Source organism: Nesoenas mayeri (genome assembly GCF_963082525.1).
Source record: "Nesoenas mayeri genome assembly, chromosome: 1".
Classification (NCBI taxonomy): domain Eukaryota; kingdom Metazoa; phylum Chordata; class Aves; order Columbiformes; family Columbidae; genus Nesoenas; species Nesoenas mayeri.
The window spans coordinates 4,416,484-4,442,855 of record NC_137541.1 but is presented as its reverse complement, the minus strand read 5'-3'; the positions used below and the strand labels follow the sequence as shown (position 1 = coordinate 4,442,855).

General features: G+C 44.3%; 1 long non-coding RNA gene across 4 annotated transcripts in view; it reads right to left on the bottom strand.

Annotated features, from left to right (window-relative positions):
- LOC308053208 overlaps positions 1-26,372 on the bottom strand; it is a 132,069-nt gene that overhangs the window by 25,677 nt on the left and 80,020 nt on the right. The window contains exons 6-7 of one of the 4 annotated variants that reach the window (XR_013923617.1): positions 25,317-25,476; positions 22,878-22,987 (exon numbers count right to left, since the gene is read on the bottom strand). The exons of the other annotated variants lie outside the window; for them this stretch is intronic. This is a non-coding gene — a long non-coding RNA (uncharacterized lncRNA). Of the gene's footprint in view, positions 1-22,877; positions 22,988-25,316; positions 25,477-26,372 lie in introns of those variants that run through there. 4 annotated transcript variants of the gene reach the window in all.

Below are 26,372 nucleotides of genomic sequence, written 5' to 3'. Positions count from 1 at the left end.
TCAAGGCTGATCTCTACTCTCATATTTTCTGTCAAGGATTCCACAGACCCACTGCAGTTTCCCACACTGTACCCTGAAAATGCACAGACGAGCGTGGCTTCTATTCATACCTCATGTTGCCAGTACACAGGCATTTTTATTTGGCTCAAGGAATAGTAGTTTTTAAGTGTTATTACCATTGTTGTAGAGCAGTGGAAAAGGAAGCGCTTCTCTTTCCCAGGTCCAATTTTGAGCTTGTCTTTTGTACACAAACTTGGGCTGCGAAGTCTGCATTTGAATAGCTACGGGCCATAGAGAGTTGAGCTCCAAACACGTGCAAAATAAACAAGAAAAAGCCAACCAATTCTCTAGACCTCGCCTGGGAGGTTCTGCATGGGAATCCCTCAGAAATAAGCCCAAATTAGCGTTCTAAATACACCGCACAGAGCTAAAACGTCAAGCGCTGTGATTTAGTAGAAGTCATCATACTACACACGTGTGCGTCTCATTTCAGACTGTGTTGGTGTTTTCTTTTGATGTAATTTATGGCTTGTGTTTAAAAAGCTTTATGATAAAGGAGAGTGGGGTTTGTTGGTTTTCTTTCCTGTTTGCGTGATGTTCCCCCCCTCAAGCGCTTCACTAATGTAATACCCAGTTTTCTGCTTCAGAGATAATGCGGTTAAACCTGCTTTTTGGTTTTTATTTTGGGTCATGATCATCACGATAAGCGTGGAAAAATGTAACCTCTACACCACGTATTTTAGGTTCTCTGCATCATATTAGGAGACGTTTGAAAACCTGTAAGGAAATGGAGATACTACAAACATACATGTAAAAAATCAGCTTTAGAAAGATGTTGTTTCTTCTGTTATTCTGGGTGTGAACCAGCCCTGTGTACTGCAATAGAGGTACCGCAACCCGCTCCCCAAAACAGGGGAGCAGCGATTCCCCTGTCCCGCAGGTGGATAAACCACAACGAACTGAAGATCTACGACTCTTTCTCCTCAAACACAACCTGCTTGTGATTTCTTAGTAAATGACGCTGCTCCAGTGTGAGCCTGAGGAAATTCGACCCAGGTTTAACAGTTAACAGTTTAGAGGCCGTAAAAAATTGCAACTTGCTTCCTTCTGATCCGAAACGATAACATCCTGAGAACATTTTGCTAAGCTTGCTGTTAAATGACTTCCAGGAGATATGCAAAAATACTTGGCAAAAACCCAATATATCTAACTTTGAATATCTACTTCGTATAGCATTCTCCTTTATTTGTTTAATTCAAGTAAAATATTTTCTGTCGCCCTTTCCTTTTCATGGGCTTTTCACATCCACGTAACAACCAAGTGACTCTTCCCTGACCCTGCCTCCCACATCTTTCGGTACAACCGCTCGCTAAAATCACCCGGCGCTCGAGTTCTTCTCCCAAAATCCAAAGGAAGCACTTAAGGAAATTTAGTGCAATGCTAAACGTGGGGTTTTTGTTGTTTATTTATAACCGCTGCGTTTATTTGCGGTTCCATAGGGATGTGTGGGGTACAGCTGCCCCCTCCATTGCTCTTTTGGAAGAGCAGGGGGGGGGAATATTCACTAAAATGGGTTTGGGAATGTGTTACGCACCCAGGGGAGAAAAGCAGCAGTGAATTCTTCCCTTTGTGGTGGAACTTTAAGACAATTCCTACAGAGCATGATAAATTCAATAATCACTGTGCTGCCTTTCCTATCTTCTAATAATCTATGCATTCAAAACAATGCTCTGGAAATGCTACAGTATCACACATCAGCACGCTTTCTAAAAGGAAAATGTAGTGATAATGCTGGTAAAGCACTGAAGGAAAAGTTAAATATCACTATCCACATTCTATCAGAGACTAAGAATAAATAATCACTTGCCCAAGAAGCCCCGTTCCAAAAAAATCCCTCCCAAAAGCAGTGGCAGAGTTGACAACAGATTCGGGGATCACGATTTCCAGACCTTGCTCCATCAGCCAACAGTATGTTAATGATTTGAGGTTTCTGAGAAACCACCCATTGATATATTTCTTTTTCCCTTGGGATTTAGAGTCACTTAAAAAGCAAACTGTTTCTATTCTAGGCATACTTTAAGAAAAAATATCATTAGATTTAATTCCAGGGATGAACACCTGATTTTCACGTGGAATTCAAGACCAAAGGCTCATTCATCATTCAGTGAAGTGTAACAGGAAAATGACAGCGTGGCCGTGACTCCAGGGTGACAGGATCCCCACGCTGGCCCAGCCTCTTTGCTCAGTACCAACATTAGCAGAGGTTTGCAGGTTAAAGGTGGGAGGGAACAGCAATTTTAAATTGTTGACCTGATCGACAAAGTTTTCCCCCTTATTTCCAGACTCTTGAACTGCAGCAGGCCAGCTCGTGTTTGCTGTACAAGCAGTGAAGAAAACAAACGCACCTTCCCACGTTCAAAAAGCTCTTTAAGAGCTTGCTTTCATTTAGCAAGATAGCATCTCAGCACTGAAAATGAGAAGCATATAAACTTACCGATGCATTATCGGGAGAAGCATCAGAAATAAAGCTCTAAGGTGTTAGTCAGTACTCAGCACCTCGGCTCCTTCCTGGCACCAAATAAATCCCACAGGCAGCAGGTACCAGAACCATCTCTTTTTGCTACTCGTACCCGTAACGCTCGCAGGCGTCTTCTGAATCTGTCACCAACAAAAGAAACCACAGCACGACTGCTTCCCTAATGCTTCATAACTGAGTCAGTAGGTCAACAATTCCTCCAGTTTAGGAGCCAGAACAATTCCCTTAAACAGCTCCTATTTCTTTTCTAATTTTCTGATGGAGAAGCCAACTGTCTCCGGCCAGTGGGAACCCATCTCCTTCTAAACCAGAACCAAACCGCTCCAAACCATCGCCACCTCGTTTTGGCGCAGACATCCATCCCGACGCCAACTCCATTTTGTCTCTCGCGTCTAGGGGAAAATCACGAGAAAAATACTTACGATGCAAAAGGCGTCGGGAACCCGCTCCCCGTGCACCTTGCGCGCTCTGGGTCGCGTCCTTGGTTCCCATCCCCGCGATGGAGCGGAGCGAAGGGCACTTTGTGCACTGCCAGCCCTGTGCCCGGTTTCCTCGTTGCGTGCGAGCAGAGAATCGCAGAATATCCTGGATGTGCATTTCAGGAGAGCTGCTCGAACAAAGAGAAAGCTCTGAAGCTGCTATCCCGATCCATGACTCAAAACGTCTGGTCGAAGGAAAAAAAACCTCAGTTTCGTAATAACCCTTTAGTACCACCTACTCGCATCACAGAGTGATTCTTGCAGCAAATGCACAGGAAATCACCACCGAGTGCCAGTGGAGCTACTATTCCAAGAACCAGCTCTTTCGGTTATTCCTTCATCATTTGGAAACAGAGATGCTTTTACTTTCCCTATCGCACAGGATGTGTTGGGTTTTTTTTTTTAAAGAAGAGCTTTTAAGCGTGATCCTGTAAAATACTTTGTTGATAAATCACCAGCTGAAAACTTGCCCACTGTAAAAAAAAAAGATCGCAATACTCATTCCAGAAAATACAGTAAGTCCTTTCTGGAAATAACTCACCGGGCAAAAATCAAAAGGGCAAGAAATTAATTGTCAAAGGCGGCTCGCATCCTGCAGAGCACACAAAGCCGGTGGAGTCAGCCACGTGCCTTTGTGACCACCAACAGCACCCCCTGACTCACCCCACCGCAAAGATGAGTCGCTATGAATTATTTCCTCTTCTTCCGCGCTCCCCCGGGAGTGCTCGGAGCCACCGGCATGTCCTCAGCTTAATCCCGACTTTGCTGGCAATTCCAAAACTCGTCTCGTAAGGCTGTGGCCACCAGCTCAGGACGCAGGCGCCTGCGAGCGCCCGCTTTGAGTCACCTGTCAGCCATACAAAAGGAAATTACTCAGCGGCGAGCACGTGGAAACCCAATGTGGCCCTTACAGGAATACAGAATTCTGGAGCGAACCACCCCGGAGGAAAAGTTGTTCTATTCTGTAGCACTAACATTCAAAAAGAATATTAACTAAAGTAAGACAGGAGCGCAGGGAGAGAGTGTTCGGGGTGGGTTTTCACTGAAGCTGCCATGGAAGGGGGGACCCAAAAAAAAGACATTGCACAAGCATTAGACCTTCACAGTGCGTGACAAGAAAAATAATTAAAACAACTGAGAGAACTAATCTGTGGCTGCTTAGAAAGTTAACTCTTCCAAGGAAGCGATTAAGAGAACAAAAGCAAAGCGTTATGTTTATCAAACAAGTAAACTTAATGCAGGGGAGGGCTTACTCGTGTGAGTAAAGACTGAGGAGTGCCACAGCCCTCCCCAAACACGTGAGTTTACATGGAGCTGGCATCTTATTATTAAGCAGTTATTATTGCGAAGAAATCTTTTAAGGGATACGAAGCACAGCTTTGCCAAAATGCCAAATGTTATCCAGCCACAACGTCCTGTGCCTCTCCACAGAATTCCCTTTTATCCAACTGCTATTCAGGACAGAATTCACACGCATTTTCTTGAGGAGACCTGAATAACCGCTACGGGATTTACAAATTTAGCCCAGCAACAGTCATTTGTTTTGTTTCATCACAAATTACGCAGCTCCTGAATTCAGCCCTCGGAAAAAAGACTCAACTTCTCCTCAAAAATCCAGCAGACAAATAGAAGACAGTTAGCATGCCTAACACTTTGAATCTTCAGGAATTGCACCAAAATTAATTAATACTAAAGATCTAATTGTCTAACCTGCTTCTGCATGCAGAAAAGAGCCCGACCTGGTGCCTTTACAGTGGGGGAGGGCGGCACTTCTTGTTCCTGTTTCATACTTGACTTTTTTCCTGCGCAGGAGATGATCTAATGATTCAACGTGTCAGTATATTGCTTCACCCTTTCTCCTGTGTCTCCTGACATTACAATATCTTAACAATTCAGCTCGTTAGGAACAAAACGGCGAATTATCCTTAAAAAATCAATCACAAAGGGAGGAGTCTTTCCATGTTTTGCCATGTAGGTATCCAGAACTCTACAGAACACACAATCAATGATGCTGAACACAAACCAGCAAAGCCCCCTAAAGAAAATCCTCGTGTTTCTTCAAATGTCACCATACCTGCTCAAGTCTGACCGGCGAGCTCTGCAAAGGGATAATTTTGGGTCCTGCCTGATTAGGAGGGCGAAGAAATTCCCAAATGACAAGGTTTTGTTATTCCCAAAGGTGGGGATGCTCACCTGCAGGCACCACTGGTGAGAGGGGGCTGATGGATCTCATGTATAATAACTGGGCACGGGTGATGAAAGCGAGGGATCAAACCCCACAAGGCTGCCACCAACCGACTGGAAATGGATCTGAAAAACCCCGAAATCCAAATATAACATGTACAGCACCCGCATTTGCATATGTAGCACGCCAAGCTGAAGTTTCTGAGCCTTTTTATTAGATGCTTTTCTCGCCCGGCCCTTTCAGCAGAGATTTTCTTGTGTTTCAAACCTTGTGTGGAATTACAACAGCGGGTTTGCTCGTGAACTGGCACAAGCAGGGTCCCCGTGGCACCTATTAAAGTCACCAGTTCTTAGGAAGCATTTCTTCAGCAAGTTTTGTGCAGGACAGCAGGTGCTATATATAAAACTGTTTACGACTATTTCTAAAGAAGAGCTCGTTCTGAAGCAGCTCCTTTATTGTGACGGAACGGGCTGGATCTGTTCCCAGCTCAGGCTTATATAAGGCCTTGAAGGAAGTAGAAACTTGTTTTGTACGAAATCAAGCCAGTATAGTAGTAGGTGCAACGGAATTATCCTGTTATACATTAAGTTTTACTACTAAAAGACCTGCATTGCAGTCATAAAGTCAAATGCTGCATCTCACTAGTACAAACAGCCAAGTATTTCCTGCCATAAAAATCAAAATCAGTCGAAGGAAAGGCGACAGGTATAAAGCATCTGATTTTTTGGTATAAAAACATCATCTTCCTTAAAATAAAACAAACATGTAGTAGCTGAAATGGTTCATCTTCATCACTTGCCCAAGTCTGATTTAACTTTAATTAAAATAAACCAAACCAAACCAAATAAAAACACATTCTAAAGGTAACAATTTTCAAAGGCGTGATGTAAACTTCCTCAGTGCTGTCTTTTTTATTTCCAGGTATGTTGTTGGTATTATTGTTCTTCTGAACAAACCACTCCACTGGCAGGGACATTCACCCTGTCTAATAAATAACACCGCTTTCTGAACCGTGGCCCGCGGTACATCCGTGATACGCACGTTCCCATGGCCTCGCTGAGGAGGGAGCACCCCCAGGTGTGTTTGCACTGAAAAAACCCTTGCGAGGACGCAGCGCAGGTAAGTGGGTACCAGGTTGGGTGCCCGTGGCCTCACACAAGCCCCTGACACCGCTCCAGCAAGAACTACACTACAAAACCACATCGAACTCCAACTTGGGCTTTTGGCATGTGACCACGTCTTAAAACTCAAGATCTTGTTAGTCTGGGAATAAAACCACCAAACTGGGCTGATCATCCTTCAGATGCTTTAGAAACAAACCAACCAAGCAGAACACCCCAAACAAATGCAAACGATGATTGTCAGTAATGTTTATGGTGATCTTCATGCGGGACAGAGACCTGGTTGAAGCGCAATGCAGCTCTTGGGCTAAAAAAAGTCCATATTTTATAGAATCACAGAATCACTTCAGTTGGAAGAGACTCAGGATCAAGTCCAACCACAACCCAACTCTAGCACTAAACCACGACCCTAAGAACCTCATCTATGTGTCTTGTAAACCCCTCCAGGGATGGTGACTCCACCACTGCCCTGGGCAGCCTGTTCCAATGCCCAATAACCCTTCTGTGAAGAATTTTTTCCTAATATCCAATCTGAACCTCCCCTGGTCAACTTGAGGCCATTTCCTCTTGTCCTATCACTTGGGAGAAGAGACCAACACCCTCCATGTTCCATCCTCCGTTCAGGCAGTTGCAGACAGTGAGAAGGTCTCCCCTCAGCCTTCTGGGCAGGCTGGGAGGACAGCACGGCACACACAGTGAGACAAAAACACCCACTTCAGTGTCATTTAGGTGTCTACATCCAAATAAATAAATCAGCTTAGCACGGGCATTTTCACAGCACTTCACTGATAATTTCAGGGCTTCTCCCCCTCGGCCACATCCCAGTTTGCGCTACCACGCAGAGGCAGTTCAAGGACTAAACAGGCTGCAAACTAAACCTCATCTTGCCAAAGATTAATAAATTATAGCACTGGCCTTGTAGGTACCTCAGCCTAACCTTTCCGTGGGTCCACAATACAGCACCGAGGTTCAGCACAGTCACAGTCACAGTCACAGTCACAGTATGTTTGGGATTGGAAGAGACCTCAAAAGCTCATCCAGTGCAATCCCCCCATGGAGCAGGAACACCCAGATGAGGTTACACAGGAAGGTGTCCAGGCGGGTTGGAACGTCTGCAGAGAAGGAGACTCCACAACCCCCCTGGGCAGCCTGTTCCAGGCTCTGCCAACCTCACTGGGAAGAAGTTTCTTCTCAAATTTAAGTGGAACCTCTTGTGTTCCAGCTTGATCCCATTACCCCTTGTCCTATCATTGTTTGCCACCGAGAAGAGCCTGGCTCCATCCTCCTGACACTCACCCTTTATATATTTAGAAACATTAATAAGGTCACCCCTCAGTCTCCTCTTCTCCAAACTAAAGAGCCCCAGCTCCCTCAGCCTTTCTTCATAAGGGAGATCCTCCACTCCCTTAATCATCTTTGTTGCCCTACGCTGGACCCTCTCCAGCAGTTCCCTGTCCTCCTTGGAAAATACGGTTGGAGATGCTACTCACCCTTCTACATCTTCCCACTGCCAAGTCTCTTACCTGTGAAGTATGAGACTTACATTCTGCTTTCTCCTCCTATCCCCACAGCCGCACGATGTGCCGTAATTTTAATACTACGCATTTACGAGCAGAGTGTTGACCTCTCACCCTTCCTTCTGAATCATGCCGCTGCTCACAGAGACATAAAAGATTCACAGTGAGAGAATATGCAAGAGCAGCTTGAACCTTACCCTACAGAGAAAAGGACCTTTCTGGGCATTTGGAAGTCTAGGTTTCAATTTCTTTTCTTAATCCTCTTTCTGCATTTTATCCAAGCTGTATAAGCCGACCTCAAGTTGGGACAGCTACACTTTCAGCATTTAACACCAGCACATTTTTATTTCTTCCCACTTAGCTTGCTGGCAATTCTTTTTAACTCTTCTTATTCCTTCTATAGGCATTTTCCATATTATTTTATGTTTCTAATTCCAGTGTTGGCAATTTTAGGGATTTTTAGATTTTGTCTCATGGGTTTGCACACAAGTCGAAGGCACAAAGGCAAATCTGGAGCCGCAGAAGCTGATCGGGGCGGCTGAATCCTGACCCTGGCACAAAAAGGGTGACTTGAGGAACGTGTGAGGCAGGATGGAATTGCTCTCCTGACTTACTCTGGTAGCTGCAACAGATGGATCACATAATCCAATCCAAACAGCAAGCAAGCTTCTCAGTAATAAGAGAAAAGGGCACGATGACCTCTAGGTAAAAATCCTGGGAACAGCAAACGCACATAAACATCAACCTGAGTGACTTTAATTCTTCGCCAGAGCTTGAACTGAAGATAACAGTAAAGACAAACACGCAAGATAGATTTAATTCAGACTGTAACTTACTGCATGCACACGCCAAATTGTGGTATAAACCTCATGCCTTTTAACACTCCTCATTGTAAGGCCTATTCTTATCTCGGTGATGAATGTAGGTTTTTAGAAAGGTTTTGGATCCTTTTGCAGTTTTGGTGCAGCCTTTTTTAGCGGGGAGGAAGCTGGAAGGACTTCAGGTTACTCGCTGGGGTGAAGATGTCCTAGGACTGATCCACAAACGCGGGTTTGATGAACTGTTGCACGGCTACGGACAAGCGCGTTATTGTTACCTTCCTCTCCCCTCCTCCCTAAAGCAAAAGTGATTTAACATTAAGATTTATTTTCATAGAATCACAGAATCATTTCAGCTGGAAGAGACTCTCAGGACCACTGAGTCCAACCATAACCCAACTGTTGGTACTAACCCACGTCCCTAAGAACCTCATCTAAACGCCGTTTAAACCCCTCCAGGGATGGTGACTCCACCACTGCTCTGGGCAGCCTGTTCCAATGCCCAACAACCCTTTCCATGAACAATGTTTTCCTAATATCCAATCTAAACCTCCCCTGGCGAGGGGGGAGTATAAGTAAAATTGATTCAGTTCCTCCAAGGGGAGGCAATACCAGAATGAACACACTTTTCTCAGGATCCAGGTACAGGCCTCTTAGGTTTAACATCTACTGTATATAACGCACTAAAAAATTCCCTGTTTCTTCTTCTGATAAACAAATTCATGAAGAGCTCAGTTCCCCAGTACTCAGAAAACCTGACAGGGTAGCAGGGGCCATAAATATTCATTTCCTGCCCAAAACGAGGGAGGCATTTCAGAAATAATGAGTATTGCAAGGAAGGTGGATTTTTGGGGGGGGATTTCCTTCAAGCGCTCTTGGTTTGTACCACTAGATGGCACATTTGAAACTCCTGGCACCTCAGTGAAATCACAACCAAGTCTTTGCTCTGCATTGCACCTTGTTTATCCTGCTTGGGGTGGAGAAGTACAGGTAAAATGCTACCTCAAGAGCCAAAGAATCAAGATATGGGGACAACAGCATGTAAAAATGTGACTGCAAAGGAAGGGAACGCAAGTCAGGGAGACATAAGCTCCAGCACTTTTAATTGAACGTGATGTGGCCTTACTAAATCACTTAACGTCTTGGGAGAGTGGATGTGTGTGCTGGAGAGGGTGCTGAGACAGGAGGAAAATGGGAAAGGAAGGTAAGAGTTGAACTTTCGGAGGTGCAACATGAGCTGAGCAATGCTCCGCTCTCTGAGCATCCCCAGAGCTAAGGCACAAAAACCCTTCACAGCCTCTCCAAGGAATCACTTGTATGAACTGACGGGAGGGAGGGTGTTCAGGGTACAAGCAACAACAGGCGATGATTTAACCAAACCCCAGCATCGTCTTGCCCTCTGTTTTCCAAAAAGGTCAAGCACTTTGCATCCCACTGACCCAAGCCCTCCACGGCACAGCAGCAAACACGCAGCAGCCCACGACCCACTGAGCTGTAGAACCATTTCAGTTGGAAGAGACCCTCAGGATCACCGAGTCCAACCATAACCTAACTCTGGCACTAAACCATGTCCCTAAGAACCTCGTCTAAATGCCTTTTAAATCCCTCCAGGGACGGTGACTCCACCACTGCCCTGGGCAGCCTGTTCCAATGCCTGACAGCCCTTTCTGGGAAGAAATTTTTCCTAATATCCAATCTGAACCTCCCCTGGTGCAACTTGAGGCTGTTTCCTCTTGTCCCATCACTTGCTACTTGGGAGAAGAGACCAACACCCTCCATGCTCCAAGCTCCTTTCAGGCAGTTCAGAGATCAGAAGGTCTCCCCTCAGCTCCTGTTCTCCAGCTGAACCCCCCAGGTCCCTCAGCCACTCCCATCACACTTGTGCTCCAGCCCCTTCCCCAGCTCCGTTCCCTTCTCTCAACTCTCTCTAGGACCTCCATGTCCTTCTTATGATGAGCAGCCCAAAACAGAACACAGGGTTCAAGATGCGGCCTCACCAGTGCACAATCACCTCTCTACTCCCATTAGGGCACAGAATCACAGAATCATTCCAGTTGGAAGAGACCCTCAGGATCACTGAGTCCAACCACAACCTAACTCTAGCACTAAACCATGTCCCTAAGAACCTCGTCTAAATGCCTTTTAAACCCCTCCAGGGATGGTGACTCCATCATCTTCATGGGCAAGTCACCTCTTGCACTGGACACATTTCGGAGCATACCTGGCTGTGCCCCGGTGTACTGGCCTTGGCAGGGGTGCCAGCGTTTGGCAGCACCGCTTCCTTGAGGCTTCTTGCTTGTTCTTGCTGCCAGTTCCTTAATTTAACTCAACTTACTTTATGAAAGTGCATTAGCACAAGCATGTATCCGCCCCAACTAACATTCCCTCGAAAAAGAACAAGTCGGTTCAGCACCAATGTAACGATCACGGGCGCTCAGGGATGGTACTTGTCATGGCATCGCACCCCACATTCCCTGTGTGTGCAGTTTCAATAGACCAGGATTAACAATTTACTATGAGTGCTTCAACACCTGACTCAGTCCTTGGAGCTGGCATTCACATTAAGGGAAAAACAACTGTCAATTTAAACTGGAGGAGGAAAGAAGTTTTGTTGATAGACCCCAAGGGCAATGGCAAAGAATGCTTCTTGTCCGGATGAAAGAAGAAACATCTTCCCCCTTCCAAGAAAGAACAGCTCAGCCTCAGCACTGCAGGAAAAAGTACATATATATAATGTTTTCCTCCCCTTCCATAGGATTTAGATCTGTAAGATACCCTGAACTAGCTGGCAGGGACACTGAACTGCCCTCACCATCGAGAGCTTCACTGAAGGACCAAAACGCACTCCTGAGGCAGCACAGGAAAGCTTGAATAGCATCATCTATCCCACATTGCTCTTTGGGAATTTTGTTCTTTCCTGATCCATCAGTCTGGCACTATTTGTGTATTTACATATTCGTGTTTACGTAGTATCAACCTGCTGGGCAAATACTCCTCCCAATGCAGGAGAGCACACTTCTGTGTTGACGTTTACAGACTCTGCCAACAAGGAGTCTGCAGACATCAACACATCGCAATAGTATCCTGCAGAAATATTCCAGCGAGGCCTCTATTTTCCATGTACAAACAACTCAAGAGAAACTAACTTCAAACACAACGATGCAATAACCTCACTTGAATCTTTTCAGTCCCCAGTGGGCTCCTGCTCATAATAGGACATGCCAATGTGGAGACCCCAGAAGTTTGGGGGAACTATGGCAATTACTCAAGTTTGAGTTGAGTTTTTGGAGCTACTGAAAGGAACAGCTGCAGAGGAAAAAAAGGCAGGTATCTATATATTAAAATCCTTGGAATTCTCTTCCAGATCCTTCTCCTAAGCCAAGGAGACCCCCAATATACTGTGTCCCAAATAGAAGCAAAGAGGAGACGTGACAAGGGGGATTACTCTCACTTCTATTTAAATACCTGCAGTGTATATATTTGTATCCGAGTTAGTCACAGGGAACCTCTTCATAGTCAGCGCAAAAAAGCTGTCACTTGCATGACATGATTCATTTGACTTGCTCCAGACAGTTACTTGGGATGTTTTCCCTCACAGAAGGGAAGCTGGGAACTTCACAGCCCTGTCAGATGAGCAGCAGTGGGTTCAATTCTTAAATGCTGCTTTAAGCTACTGGAAGAAGCAACACAAAAAACAGGATTGTTTTTCATAATGACCTATGGTGTGGATTTTATCTACTTAATTAAGTGGAGAAACACAAGAGTGTTGTCTCTTACAGTTTTTGTTCAAGAATTCTCTTGCTCAAATTTGCAGACTGAATTTTGCAGCGCTGGCCTATTACATGAGAGGTGAGTGAAGAACTTGAGCCCATGTGCAAAGTAATTGATCGGTTTTCACCCTTCAAATAAATAAACTGAAAGCAAACACAGTAAGCTGAAGAGCAGAAAGTGGATTTAATCATGCAATATCCTTCAACGTTATTGAAAGGATGTTTATGAGGAAGGAAGAATAATCTTATGGTTAAGGGCACGACGTCCAAAGTGCACTACTAGCTCTGGACTGTACTTCCCACTTATATTAACCAGTAAGTCTCCACCTCAGTGCCACACACACCATGTTTACCACCTCAGATTTAGATTTCTGGAGAGGACAGAGTCATGGAAGGAGATCATCTTGGGAGGACGTCAAAACAGGCGCTGCTGAAGCAGTTTCTAGAGCACAACATCAAGGGCTAAGCTCTGCTCGTACGGAAGGGCTGATTGCAAAGAGGATGGATCTCAAGGACAATTAGGAGGATGCAGCTATTAATGAGCAGAGCTGACAGTCGTGACGTTGCCCTGGCCTCTGCAGTGCCGATTCATTTTATCTGTCTTATCTGGAAACTCCCCAGCCACTCAACCTGGTTCTCGGCCTAAGAAGAGTTAGCAGCGAGTGTTTCCTTAACCTCACTGCCCTCGCTGATCTCTTCCTCAGCAGACAACCCTGTGTACATAAACAGCTTTCTGAAGAAACCGGAGACACCAAAAGGATCGCTTCTGCGGAAATAACGCGAGCGGGTGTTGGTACGAGCCTGGCTGCCATCCCTCCGAGCTGCACCTCTGCCCGCAACAAGAGGAAACCCTGGAATCCAGCACTAAGAATAACCTCAGAAGCACCACAATGACTCTGAATGCAGCAGTGGGGTTTTAATTTCAGAGCTCTACGCTGCTTATGCAGCGTCAGATCTCAAAAATGTAAGAGCAAGTCATACGGCTTGTCGTACTCTTTTAATTATTTATCTCCCATCTAAATAAACAGACCCACTCCACTCCCACCAATAATTGTAACTAAATTATTATAGGAGATGAGCGGCTGCTTCTGCAAAACCAGCGGGATGCGATTGGCTGCCAGGAAAAGCCAACATCCTCGGTCAAAGAGCATCTCGCAATTAATAGACTTCATTTAGCTGCCACCAGTGATGTCACCAAGAGCAAAGTACAACAACAGAACTGACAGCCGGGCGGGACGGAGCTTTTCTCGAGTGTTGTTGGAGCGACAATCAAACAAACCCCTCATTGTGTGTGTGCCTGTGGAAGGGGATGGCACACAAACAGCTACCTACGTGTTTCTCACCACATACTGGGAGACGCTCGGGCAAATTTATCACTGGAAGAGAAGAACAAATCCAAGAGACTGCAAGCTGAATCATGTAGATTTGGGTAAAGAGAATCCCATTAAAGAAGCAAAATTAACGTTAAGTGTATCAGATGAAAGATTTCATTTCTAAAGCCAGCGCCCAAATAAAAATTCAAGCTACTTCGAAGGTACTCAGGTCATTCAGACAATTACTTTAAAATGGCAGAGAAAGACGGTCTGACGATCCATGCATGGAAACAGGAGCCAGAAGCTCTGAATCACTCATAACAGCACTTAGCAGTTCTATCATCTGCAGATCTCAAAGCTGCTCTGCAGAATGGATATGAATCGCTGGCACTCAACCGCGGCTCCTCGGCACTTGGTTGGCACCACGCGGCTGCACCAGGAGGCCTGGAGAGCACCAGGGTGCTTTCCAAACTACAGCTTTTGTCCCTGTTTATCCACCTACCTACCTGTAATTCTAATTTAGCATTTCCATGGCTGGCAGCGGCGGCTGGATCCCACCTCCCTCCACACAAACGTCGGAGAGAAGTGAAACCTTGGTTCCATTCTGTGACATCTCAGCAAATGTCCTTTTTCAAAGGTGCTTGGAGGAGCTGGGTTTTACTCTGATGTTCAACAGCCTGATGGACTTGGTGGACTTTCAGCACCTCTTGTACGTAATAGTGATCTTTTATGCTACTCTTGTATTTAAAAGTAACACAAGGCTCAGCTTATGTCCCTGTCCTGTTTTTTTCCCCCACTCTCATTTACAGACTGAAGCCCTTAAATTTACTTTGCATGAAAAGGAGAAAATCCACAGGGAAAATAAGTGGTGTGCTGAAATAACAGAACAACTCTCAAAGATGACAGCAGGTTCTGAGTCGCTTCCCACTGCAGCCAGTCTGAAGGTTTGTTTTGAGGTCACAGATGATCCTATGAACTGTGTGTGCCCCAAAACCCTCTGCATAATGGCAACAGCTGTTTGACAGGGAAGAAGTGGAGTCTGAAGGGATAATCACCTTTTAATTGCGCATCTGAAGGGACAGTACTGGGACCAGTACTATTCAACATACTCATCAATGACTTGGATGAAGGAATAGAGTGCGCTGTCAGGAGATTTGCTGATGACACCAAGCTGGGAGGAGTGGTGACACTGGAAGCTGTGCTGCCATCAGAGACCTGGACAGGCTGGAGAGCTGGACAGGGAAAAACTTCATGAAATGTAACAAGGGCAAGTGCAGAGTTTTGAATCTGGGCAGAAACAGCCCCAGGTTCCAGTATAAGTTGAGGAACGACCTGTTGGAGAGCAGTGTAGGGGAAAGGGATCTGGTGGACGGCAGGATGAGCATGAGCCAGCACTGGGCCCTTGTGGCCAGGAAGCCAATGGTACCTGGGGTGGGTTAGAAGGGGGTGGTCAGTAGGTCAGAGAGGTTCTCCTGCCCCTCTGCTCTGCCCTGGGGAGACCACACCTGGAATCTTGTGTCCAGTTGTGGCCCCTCAGTTCCAGCAGGACAGGGAACTGCTGGAAAGAGTCCAGCGCAGGGCAACCAAGATGCTGAAGGGAGTGGAGCATCTCCCGTGTGAGGAAAGGCTGAGGGAGGTGGGGCTCTGGAGCTGGATAAGAGGAGACTGAGGGGTGACCTCATTCATGTTTACAGATATATAAAGGGTGAGTGTCAGGAGGATGGAGCCAGGGTCTTCGCAGTGACAACCAATGATAGGACAAGGGGCAGTGGGTATAAACTGGAACACAGGAGGTTCCATTTAAATATGAGAAGAAACTTCTTCCCAGTGAGGGTGTCAGAGCCTGGTCCAGGCTGCCCAGGGAGGTTGTGGAGTCTCCTTCTCTGCAGACATTCCAACCCGCCTGGACACCTTCCTGTGTAACCTCATCTGGGTGTTCTTGCTCCATGGGGGGATTGCACTGGATGAGCTTTCCAGGTCCCTTCCAATCCCTGACATTCTGTGACCTTCATGTTAACAACACTGTATTGCCATTATCCATCACTATTTCTGCAGCTGTTACAGCTGCATGGTTAGAAATACAAGCAGCTCTAACTATGGGGCAGGTACCCGTTTCTACATGGCTTCCTTTCCCCATACCAATTCTTGCTGTACCTGTGCACCAAATAACAAGGGTATCAGCTGTTGCAATCAACTCTTCATGAAAGATCAAAAGTACTGCACACGCTGGAACCAGAAGCAAATGTCAAGTACACTGTCCTGCAGATGAAACTCCATGATAGGATACATCTCCCTGAACTGGAGATTTGGCAAGGAGGAGGGAGAAAAATAACTAACTAACTAGCTAACTAACTAACTAAATAAATAAATAAATAAAATCTGTGAAAAAATCTTGTTTCAGAACCCTGTGTATTTCTGCCAGCTGAGAAAATCTCAAACACTAAAGTTTAGATTTCTTCTGCACTTCTCACACCTTGATCAATTTTGCTGCGTATTAGAGGTCTAACCTAAACCAACATTAGAGAATATGTTTTAATGAAGCCTTAATTTGCAGCCCATTTTTACTATCTACCATGACAATTGATATGAGATTCAAACCTTACATTCTCCCAGCTGCACCTTCCATTTGACCGCACAACTAAATCATAATCCAGAGCTTTAGTTTCTAGTTTAGTTTCTTCCCACTCTAGCGATGGGACAACAGAACAAGAAGCAAAACTCCTCTGCAGGCTGAGGACAAATTGGGAATGATAAAGGTTTTATTGTAACTGGAAAATGACTGGGATTGCACAGTAAGATATGGATTAAATCCATTAGAATAAATGAGAAGCTATCTTACAAAGTTTTATATCAAAATGAGCACCCTGCTCCCAAAAGCAGATTTGCATCTCACCTTGTGATAGTTTTCTCTAACACAGAAGTTGCCTTGTAAATAGAACTGTTTGACATACTTCTCCCAGTAACGCAAACACCGTATGACGAAGCCACGACGACTTCAAAGCAAGAGGCTGCTCAGAGCAAAGCTGAAAAACATTTATTGTCACCCAGATGAATTTTTTTATGAACTTGCTCAAGCAGAATGATTGTTAATATCGACTTCTCCGGGCACGTCTTCAAAGAGAAGCGAAGCTGCTTCCCTCGGCATTAAGATGCAAAGAAAACCATTTCCCGGTCCAGCCCAACTTGTGCCAAGCGGTGCCGAGAACCGCGACTCGGATTTTAAGCAGCACAGCTTCCTGCTTTTCAAGGGGCTTGTCTGAATTCCTCTTCTTCCCAATCTGCTGGGTATTTCTAAGATTGGTCATGTATTTCTTTCGTGTAATGAATCTCAGCTCTCTCCTGTCCTCCTTAGTTCACAGGAAAGAAATTCAGTCTCCCACTTCTTTTTCAAGTCCATCTGCCACATTATTTCCATTTCAAATATAGAATCATAGAATCATTTTGGTTGGAAGAGACCCTCAGGATCATCAAGTCAAACCATAACCTAGTTCCAGCACTAAACTATGTCCCTAAGGACCTCGTCTAAACATCTTTAAACCCCACCAGGGATGGTGACTCCACCACTGTCCTGGGCAGCCTGTTCCAATGCCTGACAACCCTTTCCAGAAAGAAATTCTTCCTAATATCCTCATATTTAAATTAACAGTCCTCAGTCTTCAGTGGGAATACTCAGATCTTTTTGAAGTCAGTCCACTATGTCTGAACATGGAGTCAGGAAAGCAATTTATTAAAAAAAAAAAAACATATACAATTTGTATAATTATTCTATTGTTCTTCTTTCAGGTCAGAGAGAAATTTCAGAAATGACTTATTAAAAATTAAAGGCCTCAATGGACATAATCTTAATTTCATGTAGATTGCTGACATGTCTAAAATGCTTTGCTAGATAAGGACCTACCAAGAGATCTCCAATGCTTCCAAGCAATCTCAGTGCAGTCCAGCTGAGTCCAGCATAAAGTAAAGCCTAAGCAACCAGAAAACAGGGAGGTTATGAAGGGAACAGAGAAATACAGATGTGACCAGATGAGCTACAGTGTCTCTGGGAGAGGGCAGTGACATAAAGGGACACCAGCCCACAGCACAACAGGCAACCTTGGATACACAGAGCGTTCTGCATCACCAGTGTCTTAAAAGGTTAAAAAAAATGGAAAAAAGGCTATTAAATAAGTGGAAATATGAAATATTTCCAACAAGGTTCATTAATGATACCCACTGATGTTGAAAACAAATAGGGAGAACGCATGCCAAGCTTAACATAGTCATTGAAATCACAGCAATCTCACAACATCAGGCTTCCCGAACTTCAGTGAGTTGATGGGGTCACAATGCTGAAATAACTCACAAATCAGTTTAAGGCATATTTGGTAAGTGATGACAATTAATATGGGGATGTTCAGTTAAAAGAAGTTCATTACTGGGGTATCTGATCTTCTCTTTGTCCTCTCGGCCTTCATTACCCCAAACCATAAACCTGCTTTTGGAAAGTATTTATGACTTTCAATGACAAATGTGACTGACCAATTTTCATAGCGTTGACTAGTGGCCTTTATTCTGCCAGGTACTTTTTCCCTACAACGACAGAATTTTAAAAGCAGTTGTGATTATTTAATTTCCAGCAACATTACCAGGTAAATGCCAGAGACAGCTGATCCTACTCTGAGTAGAAGGTTGGACTGGAGACCTCCTGAGGTCCCTTCCAACCAAAGTTATTCTCTGATCCCATGTATCATGTTATAAAATCCATGCAGGCTTGTTCATGTTGTTTTGTGTCTCATGACAAGAAGAAAAATACTTTTCTGCTGCCAAAAGTTACAGAATTGGGTGGCAGCAAGAAAGGACCCAGCAACTTTCATTTCTACTGGTAATGCTTCAAACTTGTCTATACTTCTCTGAAATTATTTTCATTTTAGGATTTGGAAATTCCCTACGCCCTACTTGTTCCATTTCATAACACTATTTATGCTCACATGTATATAAGCAAATTCACTCTGGCACACTCAGTGCCAGAGTATAAATAACCTTATTTATTTCCCCGTGAATTCTTCTTTGAAAAGAGTACAAATACGGAGCAACTAGACAAGCACTACTAAAGAAAGGTCACCCAAAAAAGCAGCATGTTCTTTATTTACTATCCACATTAAGCGTTTAAGTATGAGGGAAAATTTGACTATTACTTCCTCCCAGCCACACTGCTCTTAGTAAGTCCTTATATTCCCCAGAGTTGTAGCGCAGACTTTGGGTCAGTCCTAATTCTGTTTTCACCCAACTTCAATTTAGCCTCTAGTTCAGCTTCCTCCAGCCCACACACATGTACACTGTACAAGTTATCTTAAACTCCTCAGTTAAACTGAGTTAAACTCAGTTGCAGCTGAGCCCAGGGACTTCATTCCCAGTATGGCCATTTGATCCAGAACCCTTCACCAGTCCTCTGACTGGTGGCAGCTCTTCGCAGAATAACAATATCAGGGATTGGAAGAGACCTCAAAAGCTCACCCAGTCCAATCCCCCCATGGAGCAGGAACACCCAGATGAGGTTACACAGGAAGGTGTCCAGGCGGGTTGGAATGTCTGCACAGAAGGAGACTCCACAACCTCCCTGGGCAGCCTGGGCCAGGCTCTGCCACCCTCACTAGGAAGAAGTTTCTTCTCGTATTTAAATGGAACCTCCTGTGTTCCAGTTTATAGCCATTGCCCCTTGTCCTACCATTGGCTGTCACCGAGAAGAGCCTGGCTCCATCCTCCTGACACTCACCCTTTATATATCTGTAAACATAAATGAGGTCACCCCTCAGTGTCCTCTTGTCCAGCTCCAGAGCCCCAGCTCCCTCAGCCTTTCCTCACACAGGAGATGCTCCACTCCCTTCAGCATCTTTGTTGCCCTGCGCTGGACTCTCTGCAGCAGTTCCCTGTCCTGCTGGAACTGAGGGGCCACAACTGGACACAATATTGCAGGTGTGGTCTCCCCAGGGCAGAGCAGAGGGGCAGGAGAACCTCTCTGACCTACTGACCACCCCCTTCTAACCCACCCCAGGTACCATTGGCTTCCTGGCCACAAGGGCTCAGTGCTGGCTCATGGTCACCCTGCTGTCCCCAGGACCTCCAGGTCCCTCTCCCCTACACTGCTCTCTAATAGATCATTCCCCAACTTATACTGGAACCTGGGGTTGTTCCTGCCCAGATGCAAGATTCTACACTCGTCCTTGTTGTATATCATTAAATTTTTCCCTGCCCAGCTCTCCAGCCTGTCCAGGTCTCTGATGGCAGCACAGCTTCCAGTGTCAGCCACTCCTCCCAGCTTGGCATCATTAGCAAACCTGCTGATAGTACACTCTATTCCCTCATCCAAATCATCAATGAATACACTGAATAATACCAGCCTCAGTACTTTTCTCCGTGGGAAGTCAAACTTAAGGTTAGCGAAGGTCTCCCCAAGGTTTCAACTCAAGAATGAAGATTCAGGGCTTAGAAGGGATGCAAATGAAAGAGAAGAACAATTAGCATTACATAGGAATTTTGGGGACAAAGGTATTGCACTCTGCAAGGAATTTCACTCTGGAAGGAGTGACCGTAAAATGCCTTTTGTATCATCTAGATTATTCTGCTGCTGTGACAGAGGATTTGAGAAGTATTCTGCATGAGAAACTTCCAGCTGGGTTCAGATAGGATCATCAGATATAAAATCAGGCAGCAGACTCAAATTCATCCAAACCACCATCAGAAATACATAGGTAACTAAAAGATTATACACATTTCCTGTACTAAAAACCCACTGAATGCTCTTTTCGTCGTAAAAAAGGATTAGCAGCGCATAAATAATTTATATAAGGAGATTTTAACGATTTTATTGTGATGTGCTATTTAGCATTTGCTGAGGATCTGATTATAAAACTTTTACTTAGTTTTCCATGAGTCACCCTCTGAATAACATGTTTTGATTTACCTAACAGCAAGAACTCTTGGTAGGAGGCTGTTTGACTAAATGGAGTCATCCAGGCCTATCATCACATTGCTGCTGGATGCAGGAAATCTTGCTCAGTGAACATTAACCAATTGTTCAATCTCACCTAGAAGTAACGCAATGATTTTGTTTTGAGAGACAAGACTTGATTATAATTACAGCCAAAAATCTATCTGGTAACGTTGGGATCACAAGTGATCCTGAATCTGCGGCTTAATGTCATCTCAAAAGACAAACCAGTTAAACTTCTGGACCATGAAGCAGGAGTAAGGAACTCTAATACAATACAACACAGTCAACTCTCAAATATGTCTGATAACAGGAAGCTGGGGTAACCTGGTTAATGAAAAACTATCAATAACAATGCCGTTCTTTGCAAAGGCAGCTCCTGGCATCTCTGCGTCGTTTTATTAGCTTGGCCATGGCCCCGCAGAAAGGCGCAGGTCCAGCCTGGGTCCCAAAGGAATGTGGTCATGTTCCTCTAAGACTTCAGCCTCGAGGGTTTGCGCAGTTTGTGTCTCTGTACAGTGTTTCACAAAGTTGTTCAGTCCAGAGTCAGTATCACCGTTCCGGTATTTGGCCACAGGAAAGTCAACACCCGAATATTCTGCTCGTGGACATCACAGACCTGACTGCACACCAGAGCACGTCAGCTCGGCCAGCCGCAAACTCCTCTTGGTGTCCTGGGTTATTCTTGCCATATCGGCTTCAGATCTTCATGGGAACAGTGTCTGAGGCTGAGATCATCTCAGGAAGAAATAATTCTTCTAGTAAGCAAGAAACTGGTCATTCAAAGAGGTGGAGAGAGAAAGGAAAAACCAAAACAAAGCAGATGCCGACATAGAAGAAAGAAGCCACTTCCATCCTTGCACTGCAAGGACTGCAGGTCCCAGCGCACGGTGCTACTACGCGGGTACAAAGTACAGAACCACACGTAAGCCAGACAAACAGCGGCAGCCCTAAAACAATCAAAGTGGTCAAGGCCCATTCTGCTGAAGACGCAATACAGGTAAAAGTTTCCACCAATTTCATTGTTTTTCCATGACTAGCTCTGTTCCAAACACCTGTAACTTGCATAACGTGAGACTGCTCGGAGGAGCAAACCCAAGCTGTTGACAAAGGTGGAATATACAATATACCGATACTCTGAAGTCGGGTGGAAAGTCAGTAAATAAAAATAATATGCAGATGGCACGCAGCTAAAGCAAACTGTATGGTTCACTGCATGGCCAGCAGGCCAAGAAGGAAGGGAAATTCCTTCTCGGGGTTTACGTGAACAATGAGTTTCCCTGAAAACTCCAGGAGGCCGTTCCCAGCTCCTCAGCTGGCACCGCTAATAGGAAAAGCAAATGCTGGAAAGGTTGTTTCAGTTCATTATTGACCTCAGGAAACAAAAAAAATCTCAGTACCGGTGAACTCCAGTAGATCAATGTGACCTCTTGCTTCAGAGGGGTATTGTTGGACATGTACAGCATGCAGTGCTGCTTTTTAAAAGAAAATACAGCGCTCCGATCGATGTTCCAGACGTCACATGGGTCTGATCAACCCGAGTTCAATGTGTCGCTCCTCTGGGATACACCAGCCAAGCTCTCCTTGGTTTTAATACAAAGGATGAAGAAGATGCAATGTGTAACCACGCAACTGTAGGTGAACTCTTGGGAGCAGCAATCCTGATATTATACATATAAATCAGCAAGTTCTGTAGCCACCCTTACTAGGATTGTGAATAAAATCCACATTTTGGGATGTGTCTGTCGCCCCATTTGACAACTGGGCATGGAAATATGTATGAATACGCCCCTAAAATACTTCATTAAAATATGCTCAAAAATCCAGCAAGAAGCTCTTTAAAAATCATCTATAAGCAGTGACACAGAACACCATAACATCTAATGGCTATTTAAAACCACCCAAAACCTGGCTCGTCTGCCGCATTGTTTCTATTGCATTAAAATGTCAGTGATGGTTAAAATGTGAAAAATAGGAAAGTCTCACCAATTCAAACCAAACCGCAAACCACTCTGTAAGATCATGGAATTCTACAAGCTAACAGACAAATGAACAAACACGCACACCAATAAAACTGCACAAGAAGAAACATGCCAGCTTCTGTTTATTTTCATTTGCTGCGTTCTGCAGTTTAGGGAAAAAGAGCCACAGCAGTTTTGTTAGAGCTGGAGGTAAATTTTGCAAGTTTTCATTAAGGAATTCAGAATAATTTTCTATTTCAAAGGGGCTTTGATTCAAAGCAGGGATGTGAATGGAAAAGTTTATGAAAGCGTCTCAGAACCTGCAAATAGGGAAGACGAACAAACATGAAGTCATCTATGGATAATGCTCTCCAAATACAAATTCCTGTGCCCTGGCTTTGGTAACACTTTGATGTGTGCTGTGGTTAAAGAGAGAGTTGAAAGAAAGGACAAAAAAGAGGTAGGTTCTTTAGTTGCATGTACGTGCAACTCAGGATTGTGAAATTTTAGTTCGGGTTTAAAAGCTGGTCTAGAATATTGGCATAATTCTCTACAGAAGTTTCCCTCTCATGTTTTCATAGGGGTCTAGAATCACTAAAGAATTTCTGATCTTGTGAACAATCCCAAATAATAACCTCGTTTTCCTGACGCTAGACACATAATTCATGTAGCAGGCATGACTTAGCAAGCCAAGGAGAAAGACTGGAGAAGAAAACTGCTCATGTCCACTTTTTCAGCATAAATGAGGCCAATCTTTCCTCCCTTAATCACTTGGAAATTGATAGTGAAAATACAAATATTTGAAAAATAATGCATTGACTCACCACTTAAAAAAAACACTGGAATAGAGTGAGAAGAGACAATATGACCTTGTTTACCTACAGAACACTGCACTTCAGTCAGCTTCTGGTATCTAGTAAATACATGTTAGCACATTTACAACTTGTGAGAAAAGAGGCTGAAATCCATCAAATAACTCAGCTATTTCAAGGTTAAGTCCAGAGAAATACTCACTAAAACAAAAAAAAACACTGCACATTTTAATTAAACAAATCTTATTTTGATTATGTTAATGACTATCCTGCACGTAAACTCTTCCTGTTCTTCAACCAACTTGGTTTTAAGCTCTAATGGGCTTGGAACTCAACATAAGCAACTGGAGTATTGGCATACGGTTCATACAGGAATATAGTTCAGCCATTAATTGTAACTAATCACGTACTGTTTATCACATCTTTATGGTCACTTGGAAGAGTTCCTACCTGGAGCAATTCTCAGCTCTTTCAGAATACGTTAAATGGAACAGTGGTAATGAATGAACTAAATTTCATCCACACAGTGTGAAGTAGAGTGCAGAGAAGTAAATATTATTAATCCTGATTTTCCAGATGGGAACGTGCAGCACAGAAGATTGCAACAACACACCCAAGATCACAGGCAGAGATCTGTGATTTCAACTTCGAGGTTCTGATGTAGATTTGCCCTGCTCAATACAGTTCATGCTGCTCTTGAAAGTACAAGGCTGACAAATGTATATTCTTTGTGAAGTGCTCAGTGAAAGCTGCATTTTCAGAGGCAAACTGACCTATATTTCAATGATAAAAACTAATGCAAGCTTTAGAAGCCATACTTACAGATATTATTAAGTATCTAGTAATATTTTTTAAAACTAGGATGTGTAACCAGAGGGTTTCTCTTTTGTGATGTCTCTTTAAAACTCGTTACCTTGCCCTTTCCCATAAAGTCATCACTTCAGCCTGTTTGTAGGTGCGAGGAGACCAAAGACTCGCTGGGATTAACGCTCTGCGAATATTACACACGAGGAATACAAAAATACACCCAACAAGAGATTTCTGGAGGAGTTCCAGAAGTGGTTATCTAAGGTAATATTAGCAAAATCTAAAGGATTTCCGTCTGTCCTTCCTTCCTTCCTTCCTCCCCCCACTTTGCAAAGGCGTTAAGGAGCATAAAGTCACTTTGGGGTATTTAAGAGCCGTTCTTAACCCTGCTGCTCCAGCCACCGGCCAAGCAAAGCTTTGCTTTTTGCCATTAACACACCGCTTGTCTCCCAACCGGAACAACCTGCACTTGCAGCCAGGGACCGGTAACACTTTGTGAGTCGTGAGAAGGATCCTCGCAGAATTAAACGCTGCCAAATCCCGCGTTTTCGGTTTGTAGAGGATTAACAATGAGAGCATCAGGAAGTCCTACGCTTCTGAAACGACTTACTAAAAATACCTTGTCCCGCCAGAGAAAATAGCGACAAGAGCTTTTTCATGAGTTCACAGCAACGTACTTTCCCCAACACACCAGTACAGAGAGATGTTCATCTTGGTAGATGCGGATGATTAAAACAAAAACCCATTATTGACTAAATTTTTGGCTGCGAATACGCTGACGTCTGCTGGAAGCAGCTTTGCAACCTCCTGTGGAGGGAGTTGTGATTTTCACCTGTGTAACCTGGATTTGAATCTAAAATCCCATCCTTTCACTCAAAAATATAAAGATATTGGAAAAGGAGCTTGCCAAGATCCATAGAAACATGTTGTATGCACATTTAACGTAGTTAAACACATACATTTTGAGCAAAATACAAAACTCTTTCCTGATAAAATTAAAGGACTATTAAAAGGAAACACAAAGAATTACCTCTGTTCTCGCTGAGCGATACGTAGTCAGAACAAGACAAACTGCTTCGAGCCGTTAATAAAAAGAAGAGCAAGCGAACGAATAGCTCTCGGATGAATCCAAATAGTTTTTGTTTCTCCGCTGCAGTTTCACCACTCCCACAGGGTAATTTCTATGTTCGCTTTATAATGAAAGCAAAGTACAGGTCAGAATAGGAAAGGGAGGAGACCAAAAAACTCCACGATATTAGTCGAAGTTTGTCATTCTTGCGATCTCGTTTTCAGACGGGGGGAATAGGGCTGGCATGACAAGAGGGGATTTAGAGGGGTTGTTCTGCTTATAAACCAGTAGCTCGGTTCATCTGCATTTTATATGATCCGATTCGTAAAAGCAGGAAGCGAGAAAAACTTTCAAGTGCATGATTTATGGAAAGATTATCACATGACTCAAAGGCACAGAACGAGAAGGGCCAAATTCAGCTTTCATTTACCTCGACGTGGATCTCATAGAATTCTGTCGCCTTTCACAGATTTATTCCATTACAAAATAGATTATTTGATGTCTGGAAAGCCATTTTAAAAATAAAGATTTAGCCTCTGCTTTTCAAACACAGTAATTGATTCAGGTCTGTTTAATGCACCGGACAAGAACCACACAATGTATTTGTGGGGTATTTTTAAATATATTTCAGCCACCTCTCTTCTAATCGCTCTCCAAACAATCCAGCCACCTATTGCTTATCTACACACCCTTCTATCCTGACACTCTCCTATGAATGTTTTAAAATCTATGTTAAAAACTTAAAAGGCAGGACAGTCCACAAGTACATTACAAACTCTCTCCTGCAGTGTAGGGGAAAGGGACCCGGGGGTCCTGGGGACAGCAGGATGACCATGAGCCAGCATCGGGCCCTTGTGGCCAGGAAGGCCAATGGTACCTGGGGTGGGTTAGAAGGGGGTGGTCAGTAGGTCAGAGAGGTTCTCCTGCCCCTCTGCTCTGCCCTGGGGAGACCACACCTGGAATCTTGTGTCCAGTTGTGGCCCCTCAGTTCCAGCAGGACAGGGAACTGCTGCAGAG